Raw genomic sequence first — 19407 nt, 5'->3', positions numbered from 1 at the left:
CCTGTCACTTTCCTTTTTTTATATTCCAACTTTTCCACTCAGCTTGTATAATTCTTTAAACAGTTCCAGATCAATAAAATAGAATACCACTTTTTTTTTTCAATTTGATAAACCAAAAAATTTCCTAATTGATGCCAATTCTGGAGAATGAATTGTTTTGGTTTTTGATTCAAAGACTTAATGTTGAGATTTTCAGAGGGAATGGTTTTTTATTCAAAATTATGTTTGCTTTTCATAAATGGTTTTATTTTTATCAAAAAAAAAAAAGGTATGAGCAGAATATTAGATTAAGTTAGCTCCATGTACCTTTGCATTTAACAAAAAAAAAGGAAATTTCTCTAATCAAGTAAGCATAAAGTGACTTCAAATTCCTTAATTTTTTTTTAAATTTTTTAAACTATCAAAAAATGAAAAAAAAAAAAATCAGGAAATTATCTCAGCTACCGCAGATACCAGAAACCTGACCCCAGATAAAATGTAGGATACCTTGAGAGCAAAGATATTTTAGCATTTATTTTCCTTTTTTCCAGTAAATGAACATGAAGTTGACAGTACAATATTTTCAAATTGAAGAGCAGGATGCCTTAGAAATTAAACTAGTCACCATCAGGACTCCTCTGAGCCACCCTCCAGATGAACATGTCCACATTTGCTTCAAAAATAATGTAGTGATACAATGTTTATTGTACTTATTATTGTATAAGAAACCAATAAGGGACTCCTGTTATCAGTCACAGTTTCAGTGATTAGACATTAGATGCACGGAATGATCAGTCTTTCAGCCATTTCACAGTGCCGTGGACTCTTAGTGTTAGCCTGGGATTTCCAAAAAACCTTGGACAGAAAATATGCAAATTCTAAGACAGTTGAATGGGAACTGAATGCCTAATTCCACCAGTCTCCCCTGAAAATTCAAGCCTTGGTGCTCTTATACAGTCATTTGTATTTTCACTCAGCAGTATCCACAACAATAGACTTCTAGGTGGAAATCCTTTGCTGGTGGCCCTTCTGGGAAATGACAGGGAAAAGAAAAAGTTCTGTGAATGACATATCCCCCAGTACAACTTCAGTTCCTGCATAAAACTTGAAGCACAAAGTCATGGTGGAGTCCTGCTCTACAAATGTTCAACAGCCTGGCTCTAAGGGATATATGATCACTCTTTTCAAGTGTTACCCTGGAAACAATTTGCCTCTTGGCAGACGTTGCATACTTATACAGGAAACTAAATTTAAATCCTTAGGCATAACATCTTGGTCATGCCTGCCCTTTTGTTTGAACTCCTTTAATAAAACTCTTGCCCTCACACTTGGCTGTACTAAATCCAAATATGATCTTTGCTTCCTCCTCATTATTAGTTCAGAGGGAACACTCTAGTAGTTGTATGCAGGGTTATCCATTACCTAAAAGGAAAATGTGCCAACTTGGAGCTCTGTTCATTGACTTACATGATGTTTACCCAAGGATTTTCATGCAAGTGGCTTATAATGGCCATGTAATTTGCCTCTTCTGAACAACTTTACAGAACTGGTATTCATCATCAACTCAGACTTTTCAGCATACAACAGGTGAGTCAGTTCATAGGTGAATTGGGAATAAACAAGGAACAAGGTGGAACATTTTAAAAAAGAGAGCTAGGCAAGCAGAGCTGGTGCAATCAATCAAAAATATGATTCTTAAATGAGTAGTTTCAGAGAGGGGTGACGACAAATGAATGGAAATGTTATGTACATGACTTAGACTCATACCTGGCTGAATGCATAGAGTGCAACTGGAAATTTTGGAAAGAAATATCTGCCCACCTGGCCAGCAAGAGCAGCACTTTCTAAACAGATGAGAGACCAAGGCAGCTCTCCACCTTTCCTCACACACATGGGCACACCCAAACAGGTCAGGGGAGAGGAAAGCATCTTGTCATTCTACGGTAGACGTAGGCTTGAACTCACACTGCCTATTCTAACAATCACCCTTTCTCAAACACAGAGTGACAGTGAGTCACTGGGAAACACAGCTCAGGAGTCCACGTTGTACTTTAGTGATGGCAAACTGCCAAAATGTGTGTCCAAATGAGAGAGCCCTACTGGAAATCTGAGACCTCCCACATTAGTAAGGGGGTTTTGGGGATATTTTCTTGCCTCTTCTCATTTTCTTTTTTTCTTTTTTTAAATTGATCTTGAAGCAATCCCAGTAGACCTGGAAGCACATGCAATGGGAGACTAAATTGGATCCAAGTCTCAAAAGGATGAAATAAGGATTTAACAATACCTCTCAGACTTAACTCCACTGATGAGGTAGGTGCTGGCAGGGGACTGTGAGGAATTATGCGGAGTGTTGCCTCCTGCTTTTTTTTCTTCATAAAATAGCCTGTAAGGCAGAGAGTGCCTGAGACATGAGCAATGTTTTTGTTGGGAATGGATGAGTTTTAGCATTGGGGGGAAAAACAATTTTCAAAATTTACTTTTCAGCACCATGCAACACCTTGAAAATATTTTGGAAAGAAAAAAACAGGTGTTGAGCATTTCCAGGATTCTATCAGAGGCTCAGTTTCTTTGGCTGGTAGAATAGAAAATGCTACCAGCATGTTGGAGGAAACAAGAACCGCTCTAGTCAGACTGTTCAACACAGTAACCAGGAAAAAGAGAGTGCATGTGAGCTTCTCTGTGTCTCATCTACAGCACCATTAGGCATGAATTAAGGAAAGTTAACCTTTTTTTTCCCCCTCAAAAATTCATCATAAATTAGGGCAGTGTTGTGCTTTTTCAGAGACATGCCAGAAAGCAGTTGCTGTATGTCAGTATTTAACGCAAGTAAATGGGACATACAAAGGATGAAAGAAGAAAATTCCACAGTCATTTTACATGTCATGATCAGGAAAATGATGTCTTGCAGAAGTTCTCACAAAAAGGTTGTGATAATAAGGAACTGCATGCAGAGCTCTCAAGTCTCATTCTAAAGCTACAAATGCAAGCATTTTCTTCTCAGAGGCATGCTCTAACACCCTCATGCATGTACAAGGTACTACTCCACTGATGTCAAATGAATTATTTTTGCTGAATGACGCAGGTAAAAATAAAAGTGAAAGCTGGCCAAAAGCATAGTCACAGAACCAGGTTCCGCAATATGGTCCAGTGGTTTTATGTTACCCCAGTGATACAAGACAGCTATAAAACTAGATTAACTAATTTAAGGCTGCTGTGTGTCACCAGAAAAGTACAGAGCAGCTGGAACATATATGGGAAATCTATATTGCAGTGTTTTACCACTCCTACCTTCTCACTTTTCTGACTTTCTCATCAAAGATTAGTACCAATTCCAGATGTAGTGAAAAATACATGGAAAATAAATACTGGAAGAAAGAAAAACCAAGAATTTAACAGCAGTACTTCAAACAGGTCATAATTTCTGTTTCTTAAGTTAGTATGCAAGCAAATTTTCACTAATGTGGTTTTTAAACTCACTACAACCATATTTCTTTGTAGGAAGAGACAGAAATATTGAGTTGGCTTTTATTAGCACCACACCATGCTCCACAACTCTGAAACCAAGAGCTTTTGAGAAGCAATATATGAGGTCTAGAGTAGGCTGAGAACTTGTTAACTTAACTTATTGAAATAATTTCCAAAGATTTCACATCTGCCATCTCTCATGTGTATCAGACTCAGGAAATTTCATTGTGTGCAATTATCACTGTTTGAAAATCATATAGATCTGTAAAACACAGTTGAAAAACAGTTTCTGGCTGTCTAGGTATAGTCTAAAGGACACACAGTGGAATGGATCTAAATTTTTCTTAAATGAAAAATTTCAAACATTACAAATAAAGTGAGAAAACATATGCAACATTTTCAAAAACTTCTTTCCCCTCTGTGGACCAATAAAATATTTCAAATTTCAATTTCAAAAATGTGGGAAAAAAAATCGTAAAAGTCTGTATCTGAGGGTGTTTTCCCATATCAATTCGGCTAATACTGTATTAAGGCTTTAGACTGAAATCTGAAACAGTTGCAAAAGGGCAGAAAAAATTCCTTAGAAAAACTTTAATGAGTTAGAATTTCCTAGCAGTGAGAATGATTAAATATTGGAATGACTTACTCACACTGGCCTATCTGTAAGAAAAGACAGGAGATGGCTCACAGCCTGTGTGCAAAGGGGAAAGAAGATCTGGCTGAACATTGTGGAATGTGTCTTCCTGACGTGGGAATCTCAGAATCTGAAGTCCTCTGTTCATCCCTTACCTTTTGTGCCATGAACATTGCTGCAATGTTTGCTACTCCTTAATAAGATAATGAGTCAGAACATACCTTCAGGGAATTTGAGGATTATAATAAATGAGGGGAAGTCAGGGGAAAACTGAGTAGCAGAGATTCAGTTCAGAGAGAACCGGGTAAACTTGAGGACAGGGCAAACTTTCAGGAGAAAACTCCTGAAGTACAACAAAGAGAAGTGCAAAGTCCTGCACTCGAGACAGGAAAGTCCAGGCTTTAGCACAGACTGGGAACTGTCTCAAAAGTAGACCTGGTGGGAAGGTGAGAACCAGATTGATGCAGTGCCCATGCACCACTCTTGTGAAAAATACGTGTTTGGCTGCATTAGAAGGAGAGCAGTTAAGTCTCCCTGTCACCTTCCATTTGCCCCCCTCTTGTGTCCCTTTTTGAGCCCCTGTTTGAGGCTAGACAATGGACTTGGGATTTAAATATTAAGTGGAACAATTCTTAGGCGAACATATTCTTGGATTGTGGTTGCAAATATTTAATGTTTTGGGACAAACAGAAGGTCCAGATGAAACAGTTTTTCCTTGTCTCTTTCTTCTGTCCTTAATTTCAATGAAATCTAAAATAACCAGCTCTATGAAGTCAATTCATTTCACTGATGGTTTTGGCAGAATTCCTCTTCCACCCTGTTGCCAGAAAACATGGCAAAGTAAAATGCCTGTTGGACTGTCACAGCTTTAGGCCTTATGACTCTGAGGGACAAATGCCAAGGCAATCAGCGTGCTGGGGAAGCTGCACACTTCACAGGCTCTGCAGAATTACGTGACCTTGCAAAAGGGAGAACTCATGAGGTCAGGGAAGAAAATAAAGACACGGAAGGAAAGAGCAAGGAGCTACAAAGCAATTAATCCCCCCATTTATCTTGCACTGGACTACTAATGCCTCTATTTCATCTGAGAAAATGTTATCAGAGCCGATAATCTGAATACAGTAATACAAACAGAGAAATTCAATGATGGTAGCACAATAACCCCTCCCTACCAGGAGTGAGATAAGGGATTTTGCAAACCACCACGCTCCACCTAGTTTTACACCTTGCTTATCCTTGCTTTATATTGTCTTAATTTGTCTTGCCTTGCTTTATCTTATCAAAGCACCACTGCCTGAACTAGCTGAGAATAGCCCAATCCTAATTTTTCCACCAGATTTTCCAGCCTGTATTAAATTTACCACTCATGTATGAATAATCCATTATTCTTCTGCAACAAATTAATTGCAGGCTGTTATAGAATGAGTGATGTGGGTACAAATTCTGTAAGTGTCTGCTATATAAAATTCAATATAGCCCCTTCTGTCAGGATAATCCTGTGCCAATATACTTGGCAAAATGTACAGCATGTGTGCACACAACACAAGAAACTTTCAGGTCAGTATTGACTGTTGAATATTTATGTGTTTTTCAAAAATACTTGAGAAGTTATAGAAAGGATTGTTCTGAAGTATTCCTGCTACCCTGTGTACTTTATAAACAGCCTTGGGTTCAACATATGGTGCTTTTTTCTAAAGTATATGTAAATAACTGCTTCTGATTGCTTTCAGAACTGCACCCAGCTCATCACTGTAATCCTACCATAAAATAAATGTCAGTTATTAAAAAATGAACAAAAAATCCACAGGCATGTGGATGTCATGTTCTGTTAACCTGGCTTTGCCATCTCCACATATGGTGCATGGAGGAGTGGAACAGCTCTGGTATAATTAAGATTCAATCCTGCAAATAACTTCATAAGCTTAACAATCACTGAGGGATGGCTCTGCTGAGATCTGTACTATGTCTGCAATTCATACCACTTGTTGAAGCTGATTTATCTTTAAACTATCTCATTAGGTAGTGCTAGGAGTGCAACTATCCCAATACAGAACATAGTATGGATAAATTCAATGAATCTTTACCCAGTCTTCTTGTGAGCTTTGCATCTTGAATCTCTTCCTACATTTCTAGCTACATTTCTAGTAGGTGTCCAGGCTAGTTTATTCAGAAAAGGCTTGTGTCTACATGTGTGATTTGTAAACAGAGTACAGAAAAATCCCCAGGCATTGAGAAGTATTTGACATAACTAGTCTTTTGCAATAGTGTACCCATGAAAATATGTTTACACATGGATATGGACCTCTTCTGGGGACAAAGTTTCCAGCAATGGGTATAGCTGAGGCACTGAAGAACATGAGTCCCTGTACTGGAGGGAGCTCTGTTCTGAGATACTTCAGAAACTGTGGTTAGTCTCAGCTTAGCATAAAACTGTGTGTTGTGAATCTGCAGCCTCAGCTGAAGCCAGCAGGAGCTGCATGTGTGCAAGGGAAGAATTTGGCCCATTAGGACCTAATATGGCACATCAAAGGAAGATAGAGCTGGCATCTTTCAGAGGATTTTCTGATATTCACATGCAACTGTTCACTGTGGGTGGCATTGAACTGGGTATGAATGGATTGGAGCATAGACAGGAACCAGAGCAACTGCAACTAAGAGGAGGTCTGCAGACCACCCCCAGGATGCTGTAAGACCACCAGTTTCCTTCAGAACAGTGAAGGAGGCAGGGGGAAATGGAGACTACAGGCGCTACAGTTTCTTGCAACAGAAAGCAATTTACTGTTACCGATGGGAACTGCAGCTGGGAACTGCTTTTTTTTTAGTATTTGAACTTAGCTCCTGAGACCTTATTGAGAAAAAAATTAGTAAACTGGGCAAGTGATGAAAATGTGCAGCTTGGGCAGGATGGCCTCACAGATTCTAGTCTACTCAATTCAGTAGAGGTTTTGTCCAGCCATTTGAAGATCGTATCTTGTTGTTACGATGAAATGCACACAGAGCAGTCGGATGTTACAGTTTATTCTTGCTTCATAATGCACAGGTGTATGAACACATGCATCCTAGGCTCTCTGTCTTTGTTTGGAGACTGATTGCTCTCATCACGGTCACAGCTCATAGATAAAAGCCACATATCTGAATCCAATATACTGTGTTTAAAACCTTTAGATACCCTGCTTTCTACACTCTAAGGCTGTGTTCTGCTTTCTCCTTTTCTTACGTGTGTGGGCCATTCCATGCCCCTCATTACTCCTCAGATTCATCATGCCAGACCCCTCTCATGCTGGCAGCAGCAGCATGTGCACTTTGGTGATTTATAATACTGGGCTCCTTGGGGAAGAGTGTGTTTCACTGGCAGTAAAAGGGGTTGTTGTGCAGGTGGAAACTTGTTTAAACAAATCTGAAGTTGTGATATAATGGAGGTTGGTAGTTTAACAGAGGCTCTGAGAGTCCAAAAAACCGATGTTATTTTATGCAGAAGAAACCTGCCTGAGCTCTTCATTTCAGGGATTTCCATCAACTGAAAGGAAAAAGAAAGTACTATTGGGACAAATCTGAAACTAAAATCAAATGTTAATGTATATCAGACTGCAGGTAGCATGCATGACCATAAAAACCAAAGTTCTTGTTGTCAGCATGGTTAACAAATTAATTGTGTTTTCACAGCTCACTAAAGTCTTTGTCTTAAAATCCTGCTTCTTATAAACAAATTATATATATAAAAAGTCTTCCAAATCCAGACATTGTGCGAAGTACTGAGACTATAAGTGGGAGAAAAAATAAGATAAATCTCAGATGTTCCTGACTAACTGTTCTTCTTTGAGTACTATACCCTTCTGATAACAACACCTAGATAATGCTATTATCTACAGCCAATAAATGGGATTTTCTATTCTGAAAGTTGAATGGAAAGGTTCAGACTGCAAGTTCTGTTCAGACAACAAGTTCTGTTCAGACAACCATCCAGAAGTCTGAATGTTTGTTGAAATTATCTGAACCTCTCAAATTTCCAGTTTGAACTGGCAGTCTCCTGAAAACCAGCATTTCATGTGAGATTTCTGGCACTTACCTTTCAGGTGCTGGCCAGAAACATCATTTTTGCGGTGTTACAGTTTCAGACCTTGATGGCAATTACTATTGTCATAATAACAACTCTCTTTCTACTTGCTCCAGAACTTCAAAAATATTTGGTTGCAGTTTGGTTCTGAAAGTGGGAAAAGGTTGTGGAGAAGGTTTTTATTTCCTTTTCCTTTTTTTTCCTGATTCTTTTTGTCTCTTTTGAATCAGTTCTTCATTGTCTCAGATGAAATGTCCCAGTAGTGAAACAACTTTAAGGTTTGTTAGATCTGGTAGTTCTTGTGCCTCCTCAAAACATCAGACCTATAAAGCAACTGTTACAGTAGTTTATTTCTTTGTCGTCAGCTCTGTCTGTTGAAAATTAAAACATTTTCCTCATCTTGATGTGTGGCATATCTGACTGTGAAAGGCCTCACCATCTGGCTTAGGGCTTGTAGAACTTAACATGGAATGTGAACACCATTGTAAGAAACTTACAGTGTTTGTTTTATTTCATTTCAGACACAAACTAACTTCATAGTATCTCAATACAGAGCTTTTTTTTTTTTTTTTAATATAAACTGGTTTAGATTTAAAAACAGATTTCACATCCTATCTTTTTAGGCTTCAGAAAAAATCTGACTAGGGAACTATTTTTTTTTTTTTTTTTTACTGTACCTGGCAAAAGTCTGAGGCTGAGGTTTCTCTCATCTAACTTTAGCTGTTTGAAACAGATACTTGGCTGAAGATATTCAGTTGTGTTCCCTCTGCTGACTAATGACACACCTCACTTGGCCCTAAGCTCATCAAAAGTCTGACAATCTGAATCCTAAAGTTTGGTCCGTCTGGGTGGAGGGAAGAAGTATTGTGCTGCCACAGAATTTCCTCTGCTCTCAGTAGTGGATTCCACCCTTTGGAGCTTGGGACAGTTTAGCCTTTAACGTTGAAACTTAGCAGTCAAAGAAAAAAATCGTAGCAATAGACTCATTTAACTGGTACCAGCTCAGTTAATTGACAGAATTATGTTTACTGGTACAGGAAGATGATTATTAGTGTGGGCCTGCTTTCTCACTCAAACAGGAGACTGACAAAGTGACTTCTCGGTTATTCATGGTTAATTACATCTCAGAGTTACTGTTTGAGACAAGAGAACCTTCTGGACGAAGCCATACTTCATTTTAAAAAAAGCCATTTCAATGGTACCAAATTAAAGCACACAGGTATGTTCCTTAGTCCATAGATGCTGTGTCTTCAAGCATATATGTTGTCATGCAAAAACCTGTGTTTACTTCAAGCTTTCTTTCTAGTGGGTATTTATTTTCCCAAGTTTATCACAGTTAGCATCTGTATCCATTTCTAATCTTGCTGGGAATATGTCTGTTCCAACACACTCAGACCAGAAGAAATTTGTGTTTCAGTTGAAATATATTTCCTATAGAGCCTGCAGGTTTCCTCACTAGTTAAACTGTGACAGGTAAAATTTTGCATCCTGCTTAAAAATCTTCATTGCCAGTCCCATGACTTTAATTTAATATTTCAAAGTGAGTTCTGACAGTGTTCTGTTAACTTTCACAACTCAGCCACAAACCTGGACGCTAACTATTCTGGCTTACGAAAGCAACTGTGAAACTTAAATCTTTAAACAATTATCGAAGCCTTGAGGTTATAGTGATTCCACATCAGTTAAACTAATTCTTCTAAGACATATCATCAGACTTGGCTGCTAGGAAGAATTTGTGCAGTAATATAAAATTTTTCATTTACAGAACAGAAGAGGATCATTCATTCTTTATCTCTGACTGCAAGTTTACTTGCAATCTTCTGCAAAGTTATGTACCGTTAGTTTAACAACTAAGGGTTATTTGGCACTCTTTAAAACACCAATAACTCCTTTCTGCCTCTGGTACACCATTGGCCTGAAGTTAAATCCCCTTCCTTAAAGCACAATTCAGATTTGAAAGCCCTGACTCCCAAAAGAAGTTTCATAAATAGCTCAAAGATTAGAACTCATTTGTAAAATAAAGAGAATATAAGCAGATCATAAACAATATACATAGAATGGGTTTGAGTGTTGTTTTCAGCTTAACACCTCATCATCTGCTGATTATGTAGGATAAAAAAGGGCAAATAGTCCAGACATCACATGCACATTAACATCTCTTTACTGAGAATATTGACAGCAATGGTGACTGCCCAGTCAATGGGAGATTCACAAATTGTTTCTTACTCTTAGTGCTTACAGAATGCAACCATGCAAATACAAAACCATTTGCCAAATGTTCCAAAATAGTAACATTCCTGGGAGCAGGATATGCGGTAGACAGAATCTAGTAAGAAATATAGCACAGTTTCTTGACGTCTCGTCCTCCTACTGAGACACACTCTTCAAAAAGTAGAAAATCTAACAATCCTGGGACTGCTTCTTCCTGAAATTCCTTAGAGATCAGAAGTTTTCAAAAGTCTTCAGATTTCATGATATTGAGGTAACTGATGCTCTCCTCAAAATTATTTTTTGAAAACTGGCATTCTGGGCACAAACCCCTTGCCTTTTCGTTCCTTCCCCAGTCTCTTAAACACACAGTTTATGGAATACCAAGCGTTAAAAGCTATTACTTTCAGCTGTGTGATATGTTGAAAATAATTTTCCCCACATTTTGCTTTTTTCTTTTTTTACAAAGAGTTCTGTCAACATCCTAGCAGCCTTATAATGCATTGTCTGGGGCCTAAAATTAAAAGTCCATTTATCTTGTAGTTGCAGACATGTCTGTGAGTTGAGTGATCATTTGATCTGTGAGCTGATCAATATTCTGTCAGTTCTTATTCAGAAGAATATCAATAGGAGCCTTCTTGAAGCTGTAGTGGCTAAAAACACAAGGATTTTGGGTTCTGGAGATCCAGAGATTATTTCCTACGTAAAACCTGACTATGGGATTGAGAATTTGTTTTAAGATTGTTTAATTCTGAGGCATTGTTTTAATTTTCTACACATGTAGAATTTGGCAGGAAGTAGTGAACGTGCTTTGTTTGACATCTGCTGACCTCATTTAATAATTGTTATTAATTCTTCTATCGCAACCTCATTAGGATCGTATTCCTTCCCATGTGGATGCCCTCTAGTGGTGGATTAACACCTCACCCTGTGCTGATCATCTCTGATCACAAAAACATTAATCCCTTATTGCTTTATTCATACAAATAAGCTTCAATTTTATGTAAAGACTCCAATCAAAGATTAGACAATTTCTGAAGCAAGGATGCTAATTTCAACCTGAGGGTGAAGGAAGAGTGTTTGTTGTAAGCAGAATATTAATGCATAATTATTCAGATGCTTAATCAAACTGAAAGTCAAATTTCAACATTGTTGAGAACATGCAAAATGGAAAATTGGTTTGGCCTCCATTGATACTGGAAATCTTGAAAACAGCCTTGTCACTTTTAATCTGCTATTTCTGTTTTGAAACCAAAACCAGGAAATTCGGGGGAGAAAAAAAAGAAAAAGGCCCTCATAAAAATGGAAAATCAGAAACACGAAAAAGTTTGAAATTAAAGGAAATGTCAGTTTTCATTTTATTCAAACCAACTTTGGTTTTAACGTCCAGTACATTTCTCCATCCATAAAAGAATTCTGCTCCTAAGATATGTATTTACCTCTTCATGTGACATGATTGCACACAGACTCATCAGACACTGATTAATATTTCCAAACAACATTTAAACCCATCCAGAACACAGTATACATCCAAAGCAAAAGATAAGTTAAGAAACTAAGCGGTCAGATATTTAGGAGTGTGATTTGGTCAAAACAGTCTAAACAGAGAGGAGGTTTTTTTTAAAAACGAAGAAGAAAATTTAGAATAAACACATTCCTTTCTCTCGTGGGAACAAAAACATGTGCTGATTTGTCAACTATCCACAGACATGGAGCTGAATTTCTTTTATTTATTTTTTTTTTTTTTAAAGGAGGAGAGGACAGGACAGGACAGGACAGGACAGGACAGGACAGGACAGGAAAATAAACCTGATGCAACACTGAGCAATGAATAGTGAGAAAAGTGAAGTCTGAAACACCTTCAGAACATACCTCATTAAGACAACCAGTGTTATTGAAACCAGGCAAAACCCTTCACCTGTGACAAAATTTGCATAATCATGGTGAATAAATGAGTTTTACCATACAGAATTTTAGAGAAATAAAATGCAGAACACTCTTGGCATCTCACATTCCCTTTTGTTCTTATGTGTTTTCTCATGGTAATGGGATAAGTGAATTTTGAAGATTTGTCTCTGTGTCTGACAAGGAAGTACATTTCTCATAAGTGAAGAAAAGGAGAGAGATTCAGCTTACCTCTTAGCTTCAGTAGCTCATGGTTATTGGGCTGATGGTTCCTGTCCAAATCCTTATTTGTCAGCTGTCAGGAGGGTTGTCATGCTAATTTTTCTATTTCAGGATAGACATTAAAACATTTCCTTACTGATGTAATGGAAATTTTACCCTTTGATGGTAAGAACATGTTGTATGGTTAAACATCTGCCAGTCAAATCTGGAAATTACTTTATAATCCTATCTCAGTGTTACACTTTTTTGGACTTTCTGCATTAAATAACAGTGTTTTCCAATGTTTTTGCACTAACAGTCCATCTGTTTGTTTATTTATTTACAGTTTCAATTTGTCCTTTGTTTTTGCAGTGTTTGTAAGTTACCCATCCCAAACAGAAAGGTCCTCGCTGGAGTTCATTAAGCCTCTGGTACTTCTCTTTTTGTAGCAATAAATGTCTATTTGAGGTCATAGACTGGGAAACAGGGATGATGTGGGGTTTAGAAACAAAGAAGGATATTCACATGATTATAGCCTTCTTGGTGAGAAGACTATATGAGGAAAACTTTGAGACTAGATTTAAATTTTTCATTCTGGTCTGTCAGGATCTTTGCCCCAGATCACTGTTGTGAACTAGTGTGTCTTGATGGACAAGTTTAATTTTTTTATGTAGCTGAAAATGATTCAAAAATCAAAATCAAAGACTAATTCAGCTCTGGATCGAACTAAATGTCACTGGAGGATTTATATCATTAATCTGAGGCTCCCGTGCTCTGTCTGATGCCAGGAAGGTGGCACCTACGTTCTGTGCCAGCTGGAAATTTTGCCACATTCAGTTTCAGATGAAGCCTTTAATGAGTTTGCAAACATACAGATCACTGTCACCGTTCCTCCTTACACAGGAGGAAAGGATGCCATTTCCTTAGAGACTGGAAGAGAAAGAACCTTATTTTTCAGTGAATACCTCTGACTACTCTGCCTTGGAAAGATGTGAGACAGACCTCCAAGCAATGAGAATAAAGGTTACACTTAGTGTTGCTGAAGATAATGCTATTAATATTCTCAGCTGGGCTGCTTCATTAGGAAAGAATAGATGTGGCGGAGGTAGTACCTGTGGACATAGCATTTAAGGCTGTATGTGATGATACTGCAGCTGGACTAGTCAGCCTAACCAGTTTCCTCCATTCACCAAACCAAGAAAAATCAGATTGGATTTCATAAATCTTCTGCCTTTGAGCTCTGAAAAAGGAAAGGTGAATGATTCTGGGGAGTCAGTAATAAGCAGCTGGAGCCACTTTTCCTTCAGGATCCTGGGGGAATCTCAAGACTCCCTGTGGCTAAGCAGGAGAGGTCCAGCTCACCAGTCAATCATGGAGAGGTTTCTTGTGGCCACAGCTGTGAGGAGGCACCTTTGAGCATCACTAATGCCACCCCCAATTTCTGGCTTGTGTAAATTGTGGCAATGTAGATGGCCATGGTTTTGAGTTGGGTAATTAGCACTTTCTCTTTTGCTACTTTGAGTTAATATTCACCTTCAGATTTTTAAGACTTCCTTTTTTCCTGCATTCTCACCCTTTTTCTTAATATGCTTCTTTTCATCATCAAAATCTTGGCAGTAAAAAATGAGAGAAAGTTATTTTTCTTTTGTGAAGAAGGCGAAAACAACTGGAAACACTTCATCAAAAGACAAAGACCATGTAAGGAATTTAGAAGGAAATACTTTTTTTTTTCTCTGCAAATTTGCCCAATATTTTCCAGCAAATCTATCTAGGGTTTGTTTTAGCACTTTATACATTAAATATATAAATACATATTCTAAACATAATTCATAAAATGAATTAGGATTATTAAATATATTTAGTATTCCTAGAAAAATAAAATGCAGTGGTTTTTATATTTCTTTCCCTTGAAAAGTGCTGGTGTTCTGGTGCACTGAAGGGGTTAGATCTATCTAAAACTTTTATGTTCTAATATAAAAGTGATTCTTCTGAAGTTCTGAACAGAAAAAACAATCTGGTAGTATCTGCACATGTCTTCATATGTTTTAGCGCAGACTTGAAGTCAATTCAAAACAAAAAATTCTAGCAATTCTTTCTAAAAGTGAGTTTAGAGAAACAATTCCAGTATCAAGATGAAAGCCTGGAATTATAGACTTCATTTGGCATGTTTATTCTTTTGGACTTCCTATTTCTTGAGTAGTTCTAATTACTGGTTTCTCTTACACTTTCATTGAACTAATAGTAGGTTTATAAAATGGTAAACTCACCTTTCTGGTGTTCCAGGTGAGGAAGGGACAGGTGAGCACATTTTCCTGCATGAATTAATGTGGTTGGGCTCCATGTAGCTGTGCTGACCTGTGACTCTCCCTTCAGTTCCACCTCTGGTGGAACATGCACTCGTTACAGTTCTTGGTGCTTTAAATTCCAAATTAAAGAGGTATTTCTGGCAAAATCAATTGCCCCACTCGACTCCTCCAAAAAAAATACACTTTGAAAGAATTTGCAGTGTATTTAGTAACAATACCATTTAAACAAATCATTTTTGTGTTTATAACATGGTGGAAATTGAGAACAAAAAGCCTAAATTATCCATCTTGCTATCCTAGAAAAATGTCAGGGTTTGAGTCTCACACATCATCAAATCAGTGGCACTAGCTGTCTCAAGTTCTAGGAGTTTTACAAGCCCGGATACACACTATGATTTTCTGTGAAAATAGATGGGAAAGTTAAACACAAGAAAACTTTTTATAATAACCAGAGGATCAGTACCATCAATATTTTTCAGTGTCATGTCTCCTGCTTTTTAGACCCTTTTGTTATGGCTGAACAACAGCAGAAACCAAACAATATTTTATTTAATATATTTAGATCAGAAGTCCTTGCAGCCTGAGAATACAGAGTGACTTTAAATTATACGTAAACTGGAGGTAAGTCATTTAATGCATCTTTTACAAGGAGCATGATTATATCTTGCTTTCAACCAAAAAAGACAGAGGAAAAGTTAAATGAAGTTGCTTAAAAGGAACAAACAAACAAGAAGCCTTAATTCCCTTAAATCTTCCTAGATGTAAAAAAGTACTCCATGTTAACAGTGTATTTTCAAATAAGAGACATTTATATGTATCTATGTTTATTCGAAGTGCTGATATTTTACAGTGTCTCTGTCTTAGCTCTTATGGAAGACTTCACAACAGGACCTGACTATGTGATGACCTGTTACATGTTTAATATCAGACCAAGCATCTGCTGTGGAAGACAGTTGTCCTCACTCACAGAAGGAGAAAAAAACAGTATCGTGAAATTAAGAGCGCTTTGATAGTTTAAGAGGTGTCCTCTTAGTTGCAGTGAGCCTGGCCCTGTGATTTACAGTGGAGGGTTGTTCATTCTGCTCTTCAGGAAGACAGGTGTTGGAAAAATAAACAAAATCCTTTTCTTCCAGGCCTCCAAAACACTATGCTCTGAATTTGTACAGATGTTTTTGAGGATATAGAGTTGCAGTCTTACTTGTCACTCCTTATTAACCCAGAATGTGCTGGCTTTATTTATACTAGGAAAGTGAACAATCCCAGGGAACATTGCTAAGACCTGGAAGTCAACTGTCACGACTGTAGAAAGTGTCAGACTGGTTCCTGGCAACCTTTTCACTCAGACCAATCAATACTTCCTCTGTCAAAGAACTCTCAGAGTGGTGCAGCAGCCCCCTCAGGCCAAAGGTTTCACTGGATGGATAGTTTGGATGGAGCTGATGTGTTTTGGAGTAAAGGAGTTTAACATTGTGCACATTGTCAGACTGTGCAAGCTGACCTTAACATAGAGAATAGACTCTGGGACAGTGATTTACAAGAAAAGTGGGCTACCAATTCCAGTTCAGTAACACATCTTTTGCTGGTCCATAACACAGGCATCAAGATTACACAGAGGAAGCAGAGCACATGGGTGGAAGCGAATATTAATGTACTCTCTGGTGGCTTTTCTCAGCATTTCTGATTTGTGGCTCCCTTATGCTTCAGTCCTTGCTAGTGGTACCTCTTCCAGTTACCAGACTTCCATAATTTTTATCATAAGTACATTTGGTCAAGGGATTCCCTGAATAAATCATTTGTTTCTCCACAGATTTGGCTGAAACAGAGAAAAGATTTCCATCTTCATTCCTTCTTGAAGTCAGGGAGATGACAGCCCCTCCTTGATACTCCTTACATCCTGGGAACAGGTTTTCCAAAGCAAATATGGAATCAGAAATCACGTGAAGCTCCCATGGTAGCTTTGACACTGACAGGGATGTTTGTCATGTCTATGTGACATCGTGAATATTCCCCTCCCTGTCTTGGTATCAAATATCTTTAAAACACTTGAAGCAGCCTCTATTAGAGATGTTAGAAAATGGATTAAAGCACAGTAGAACAAGGTTATTCCAAGAGCCTGTGAAGAAACTATTTTAAAATTATTCTGTTGTCCAGTATTTTATGTAGACTTCAGGAGTTGACTAAGCCTCTTAAGTTAGTAATTAATTGTCCATAATCAGTGGAGAGGGACCTAGCTGAGACTGTTGGGGTTGTACAGTCTGGAGAAGAGAAGGTTCTACAGAACTCCTTACTGTTGCCTTTCAGTATATAAAGGGGACTTGAAAGAAAGAGAGAGATTTTTCACCAAGGGATGTCGTGACCGGACAAAGGGTAATGGTTTTAAACTGAAAGATGGTAGATTTAGACTGAGCATAAAAAAGAATTTTTTTTAAAATTAGGATATTGAGACAGTGGAACAGGTTGCCCACAAGTTTGAAATGTCCTCAAGTTGCACTTGGGGAAGTTTAAATTAGATAATAGGAGGGTTTTTTCCACAGAAAGGATTATAAACCATTGGAACAGACTTCCCACGGAAGTGGTAAAGTCATCATCCTTGGAAGTGTTGCAAAAAATATGTGGATATGTCAGCTGAGGACATGGTTTGATGGTGAATATGGTAGTGGTGTTAGTTTGACAGTTGAATTTGATGATCTTAAAGGTCTTTTCTAAACTTAATGACTCTATGACTGATTGGATATGTTCAAGGTAAGGTTGGAAAGGCCACTGAGCAACTTGATCTAGTGAAAAAGATGTCTCTGCCCATGTGAGGGGATAAAATAAGTGTTCTTTAAAGGTCTCTTTCCACTAAAACTGTTCTGCAGTTCTGTGAGTATAAGCATCACTAGGAAAGACATTCAGCCTATCCACAGACATGACTTGCCATCTGGAAGCACACATCTTTCTTTCATGGTTACAGGTGCAACCCACAGGGGTTTTGCACTTTAGTGTTTGGAAGAAGAATTGTTATTCAGAAGGGAATCTAAATTTTTGCCCTCCATAATCAGTGTTGCCTGAAATTAATTTATAAATTACAACTAGCAGAGAGTTTCTTTTGCAATTATAAAAGAAAGTGAGAGAAAATTAAAGATAATTTTGTTGCTGAATTATGTTTAATTTAGTATTTACTAGAAATAGGCAAACAATTAGGTAAATTGACCAACCATACATTCCATACACAGTTTCTCCATATTTTAAAGATGTTGTGGTCCATGCCAAGAACAGATATGTTGCTCTGGTGCTGAGAGAATCATCATTTCCAGCAGACTCATTTCTCTGTGGTTTTACTTTGCTGCAAGTCTCCGCCTGCATAAAGCTGGACAGTGCATATATGCATGGATTCATTTGCTGCTTCACTCAAATGCAGATAGATCAAGGAAAGAACAAAGCAACGTTATTACAGCTTGAAACAGCATCACATGACTGAAGTTAACCTGTAAAAAGAGCAGGGTGTGTTAAAAAGGAATATTGGATATATTTAAATATCCAGAATATTTAAACATTGGAATATTTAAAATATTTCAAAATTCATTAATACAGTTTAAAACTGTTTAGAAAAAGCCAAAGCAAATATCACCATAATAATTTCTCAAATATCTCATATTAATGGGTTTTTTTACACTAAAATATAACAAAATTTTAAAAGTTGGTCACTTCCTCCTCCATAATAGTTTTGGAAAGAAAAAAACATGGACTTAGTTTTTGAATGGATTTGCAAGAGACATTTAGGTGAAAACAAAAAATAAAATCACCCTGACAACAGAATTATGGTAGGGTTGTCGATAGGGTTATTCAGCAACCATCTTCTGAGTGTAACTGAATGTTATTTCTAAGTCCTGGTACTTGTTTGTTGGTTGATGTACTGACCTTACATTTGTAACACTTCATATTAAATGCTGGACATTGGATGCATCCACTTTCCTCACTGTGCAGCACAAATGCAGAAGAACAAAGTTTGCTTCACTGCTGTCCATTTGGGCTCTAGCAGCACGTGTCTTTACCAGCAATGGAGTTCATGGCAGCTGTAGGTGCCAGTCCCACAGTGCACAGTCTTGGAGAGCTACATCCTGAAGGATCAGGCATCCACATCGCAAGTGGATACTTTCAGTAGTGTCTCTGAGAATGGCTTCGAGTTCCTGCATCAAGAGGACTACAAGTGCTTCAGGTGTGCACTTGAGTGTGCATCATAAGAGCAACTGAAATGACAAAAAATATAAAAAGGACCCATTCAGTTCAGTAAATCATTAATATAAATCCACCCATTGCATATTAGATATAAAGAACTTGATATTCTAGGATAAGGCAATGCCACAGATTTTATCCCTAGTTAAATTCCAAATGAGAGTTCATACTTATATTACTTGGCACCAGTTTTCAAATAGAAAAATTTAGGCACCATTGAAACTTATGGCTGGAATGGTGCCGTGAATCACTGCAGTCTTCTTCCCATGCAATGGTAATTACAAGTTTTCTGGACTTTCAACAATTTTAATAGTTAAACATCTACAAGAACTTGGCTTCTATTTTAGTTTGAAAGTTTTTCTGCTATCTAGTTATAATTTCCTTTTTTTAAAATTTTCAATTTATTCTTATCTTGCTTATGAAAGGTATGGAAAAAAGAT

The 19407-nt window shown here is 37.6% G+C and overlaps 1 long non-coding RNA gene across 2 annotated transcripts in view; it reads left to right on the top strand.

Moving 5' to 3' along the window:
- The first annotated feature begins 1468 nt into the window (after positions 1–1468).
- LOC121666938 overlaps positions 1469–19407 on the top strand; it is a 49393-nt gene continuing 31454 nt past the window's right edge. For both annotated transcript variants that reach the window (XR_006016847.1, XR_006016848.1), the window contains exons 1-2: positions 1469–1566; positions 2178–2289. This is a non-coding gene — a long non-coding RNA (uncharacterized LOC121666938). The remainder of the gene's footprint in view (positions 1567–2177; positions 2290–19407) is intronic.

The sequence above is a fragment of the Corvus kubaryi genome, unplaced genomic scaffold, assembly GCF_017639235.1.
Source record: "Corvus kubaryi isolate FWS band 111438036 unplaced genomic scaffold, C.kubaryi_AGA036_p1.0 37354, whole genome shotgun sequence".
NCBI lineage: Eukaryota > Metazoa > Chordata > Aves > Passeriformes > Corvidae > Corvus > Corvus kubaryi.
The sequence above is the reverse complement of the archived record's forward strand: the minus strand, read 5'-3'. Positions and strand labels throughout refer to the sequence as shown.